Source organism: Cervus canadensis, chromosome 17 (genome assembly GCF_019320065.1).
Source record: "Cervus canadensis isolate Bull #8, Minnesota chromosome 17, ASM1932006v1, whole genome shotgun sequence".
Taxonomy (NCBI): Eukaryota; Metazoa; Chordata; class Mammalia; order Artiodactyla; family Cervidae; genus Cervus; species Cervus canadensis.
Window position 1 is genome coordinate 15,022,399 of NC_057402.1, and position 4,864 is coordinate 15,027,262.

A 4,864-nucleotide genomic window follows, 5' to 3' on the forward strand; every position below is an offset into this window, starting at 1 on the left:
CTGCAGCCACCATTTGCCCATTTTCCTGACTCTGATAAGATTATCGGGCTCCTGTGAATGGCTTATGTCTAGGTAGTCTTTACCTGATTGTAAGACGCTGGTGCCATGCTCTGCTGGAGTTAAGATAAAACTCCTAAAACTAGTATCTGCAGTTCTGCACGTATGCAAGTCTTTGATCTAAAATTTGGTGAATCCTGTTAGTATATATATGTATGTTTCCCCTCAATAAAGTCGTCGGAATCAGTCACAAGCTGACTCCGTCCCTCTCAACCCCATCTTTCTTAGTCTTTTATTTCTCAGGTGCACTGGTGATTGCATCCTTGACCTGTTCATCTAGCCGGCAGGCCCGGCAAGTGGCGCCAGAACGAGGGACGTGGGCGGATCCCAGAGCACAGCCACCCAAAAATATTGAAAGTGATCCCGGGAGAAAGCCTCACCTATTCAGGTATTGTTGGAAAACTGTGGATGGAGAGGGTATAGTTGAGAGTAAAAATTATGGGGAAAAGTAATAGTAGACAGTTCTTTGTTTCTATGTTAAAAACTATGCTAAAAGCTAGAGGAATTTCTGTCTCTAAACAGAAACTAGAAAGATTTCTTGTCTTTGTGGAGGAAACTTGTCCTTGGTTCCCAGAGCAAGGAACTATTAGCCTTGAAACTTGGATAAAGGTGGGAGAACAAATTCAAACAGTTTATACCCTCTGTGGACCAGACAAAGTTCCTCTTGATGCTTATTCTCTATGGACTCTAATAAGAGATTGTTTAAACCCAGAACACGAGAGTAGGAAATTTGAAACAGCCTTGAAATTTATAACACCCAAGTGTTCAGGTGCCCCCCAACGGGTAGCGGAGCACATATATGACTCCCCAATTGTTTCAGGTTCCAGAAAAAATGATAATGAGACTACTGCTCTCGAACAAGACTCAGATTCAGAACTTTCTCCTGATGAGGAAGACAATTTAAAAGAGCAGGCTTTTGAGCATGACAAAGAAGGATGGGATGCCTTTATAGTAACTCAACAAAAGAATAAAGACCAAGGCTCCCCTTTTTCTGAACTTAGAGAGATGCTAACATCCATATCTCAGAGAATGGAACAACTAGACTTATCGCCCATAAATACAACTAGGCCGTTGCATTCTAAAACGCCATCTGTTATAGCCGGTTTAGATCCTGACCCGCTGCCGCCGCCCGTCCCGCTCCCTCCCCCTCCTCTCGCAGAAGCGCCTTTGATTCCAACAGCGCCAGTATATGTTCCATCTAGCCTTAAAAGGCCAGTACTTTCACCACTACAAATGGCTGTGAAAACAGCCCGAGAACAGGGTGAAAATCTTGAGGGATATTCTATGATTTTCCCTGTTTTTCAAGATGCTAATCATCGGAGGTATCATGAGCCTCTGCCTTTTAAACAACTGAAACAAGCTTGCGCTCAATACGGGCCTACTGCGCCGTTTACTCTAGCCATAATTGAAAGTCTTTCATCTCAATACTTGCCTCCTAATCTCTTGTGGTGCTCAAAATACGGCGAGGTCTGTAACATCATTGAAGACCGTAACCGCCGTAATGGGCTGCAGGTTACTTTTGACATGCTAATGGAGGAAGGACAATTTAGAGATCTTAATCAACAACTGACCCTTCCTCCCCTAAAATACTAAACGATGAGGGGCGAGCTGCTCTGGCATTGGTTGAAAAGGCCCTCTCTCAGCATTTTGCTACCTACTGTGATTTTTCTCAACCGTGGGGACTATATGTGTTTCCCTCTAAACATACCCCGACGGCAGTGTTATATCAAAATGCTCCCTTACAGTGGATCCATTTACCTGTATCGCCTTCAAAAGTTCTTACTCCTTTTTTTTTGATTTCATTAGCCTCCTCGTTGCCAAAGGAAGGCGTCTTTCCAGAGAAATGTTGGGAGCCGATCCTGCTTACATTTATGTGCCCTATACCAAAGAACAGCAGGAATAGCTTTTTCAGTTTAATGACTCGTGGGCTTTGGCCTTTTCCTCCTTTACAGGTCAAATTATTAATCATTTACCTTCTGATAAACTTTTGCATTTTGCCAGCCAGCATTCATTTATTTTTCCAAAGAATGTTTCTAATGTTCCTATTCAAGATGCTCTTACGATCTTTACTGATGGATCCTCCAATGGAACTGCTGCCTTTGTGGTTAATGATACCCCTTTCTCCTGGCAGACGAACTATACATCGGCTCAAGAAGTAGAACTTTCAGCCGTCCACAAAGTATGCTCACAATATTCCTCACAGTCTTTTAATTTGTTTACTGATAGCAAATACATTGCTCATGCTTTGCAATATATAGAAACTGTTCCCTTTATTTCTACTGTGAATTCTAACATTCAACATTTGTTACGTTCAATTCAGTCTCTGCTGCAACAGCGCACCTTACCCTGCTTCTTTGGACATTTACGTGCCCACACTGGGCTTCCTGGACCTCTATCTATGGGAAATCAGATGGCTGATTCTCACACTAGAGTTTTTCTTTCACAGGTGAAAGCAGCACAGCAATCACATGCGCTACATCACCAGAATAGTAATACTCTTCGTTTGCAGTTTCAAATCCCTCGAGAGACTGCACGACAAATTGTTAAATCTTGTTCTGTTTGCCCTAAGTTTCTCCCAGTTCCACATCTTGGCGTTAATCCTCGCGGGCTTCTACCGAATCATCTTTGGCAAATGGATGTCACTCATGTCCCTTCCTTTGGTCGTTTAAAGTACGTTCATGTATCTATTGACACCTTTTCAGGATATATTGTGGCATCCTTACAGACTGGTGAAGCCGCAAAACATTCTATCTCACATTGTCTTTATGCTTTTTCCATTTTAGGCACGCCAAAGATTATAAAAACTGATAATGGCCCCGGCTATGTCTCCTCTGCCTTCAAAAATTTTTGTTCCTCTTTTTCTATCACCCTAAAAACAGGCATTCCTTATAATCCACAGGGTCAAGGCATCGTGGAACGTGCTAATCAAACTTTGAAACTACAGCTTCAAAAAATACAGAGGGGGGAGCTCTACCCCCTTCTACCCAGAAATTACCTTAATCACGCTTTATATATTTAAAATTTTTTAATTTTAGATAAAGAAGGATATTCAGCCGCGCAGAGATTTTGGGACCCTCAGATTTCCAGCAAAAAGCCGATGGTCTTGTGGAAAGACCCGCTGGATAATAACTGGCATGGCCCAGATCCCGTGTTAATTTGGGGGAGGGGTCATGTATGTGTTTTTCCACAGGATGCCGAAGCACCGCGCTGGCTCCCGGAAAGGCTGGTACGCCAGACGGAGGAGATTACTGAATCAGCAATTAGGTCGGCTGACTTTACAGCAGAGGAATCTTCTCCCGACAAATCAGCAGATGCATGAGTGTTAATGCATACTTATATTACGAAAATAGATCTGTTTCTTCTCCTAATGATTTTAATCGATTTGAGGGTGACTACTACCAAGTTTGGGACGAATATTTCTGGATGACCCCTGAAAAAGGACAGCTGCTGACATTTGCTGGGAGCAAAAGACTCATGTACCAACATTTGGAGGCCGAGAATTTCCAGGATATCACATGAAACATATGGGACTATTGCCTACCCACAAATGTAAGACTGTAATGGATGTAACGTTTATTGTCAACAAGTCTGTTATTTGGCCAGGGACAGATTGGGAAAATAGCCCTGGTATAAGATGGGTAGCCCCAAATAACACTCGATGGATTTGTGGATACAACCTTTGGCCCTGGCTCCCTGTAGGATGGGTGGGGAGATGTACCCTAGGGTTTGTGTTTGCCCCTGGGAGAATTCATAAGCAAAAAATTAGTCAACCTGTTAATTTACCTTATGTTAAAGCCCGGTGGTCACGCTCTGTTTTTCATTGGTATGATTATTTAGTCTCAATTTTTGTGCCCTCTTTAGGAGCCACTGATATGCTCAGGGTAGAGGCTTTGAACAATGTTACAAAACAAGCTTTGACAGATACTAGAAGAGCTTTAGAGGCTCTTAATGAAGAACAAAAACAGATGAGAAAAGCCGTTCTACAAAATCGTATGGCTCTGGATATTCTAACAGCCTCTCAAGGGGGAACATGTGCCTTAATAAAAATGGAGTGTTGTGTATATATTCCTGATTATTCCTCAAATGTTTCTGATGCTTTAGAAGATATGAAACAACAAGTAGCCGCTATGGATTTTTCTGACTCCAGCATTTGGAGTCAGATATCTGCCTGGTTTCATAGTGGTTGGTGGAAATCTATAATTTTCATCATTATATGCATATTGTTATTGCTGTGTTTTGGCCCTTGCATTTGTCAATGCATATCTGAGATGATAAATAAAAGATTGCTGATGTTTTCTCGTTTGCAAACGCGGCCATTTCCTTCGAGGGAGATATAATGGCCATTAGTCAAAAGAAAAGGGGGAGATGCGGGGAGCCGGCCTGACTGCTCAGGCCCCTTCTCGGCCCTGAGAGAGATCAAAAGGTCCCTCTCTGTCCCGCCACCCCTGATTTGTTAAAGTGCAAATTGGCCTTTCTCACCTCCCTCAAGGAAATCGCTGCAGCCACCATTTGCCTATTTTCCTGACTCTGATAAGATTATCGGGCTCCTGTGAATGGCTTATGTCTAGGTAGTCTTTACCTGATTGTAAGATGCTGGTGCCATGCTCTGCTGGAGTTAAGATAAACTCCTAAAACTAGTATCTGCAGTTCTGCACGTATACAAGTCTTTGATCTAAAATTTGGTGAATCCTGTTAGTATATATATGTATGTTACGCCTCAATAAAGTCGTCGGAATCAGTCGCAAGCTGACTCCGTCCCTCTCAACCCCATCTTTCTTAGTCTTTTATTTCTCAGGTGCACTGGTGA

General features: G+C 42.7%; 1 pseudogene; it reads left to right on the forward strand.

Annotated features, from left to right (window-relative positions):
• The first annotated feature begins 3,372 nt into the window (after positions 1-3,372).
• LOC122454905 lies at positions 3,373-4,527 on the forward strand (annotated as a pseudogene).
• The last annotated feature ends 337 nt before the right edge of the window (positions 4,528-4,864 follow it).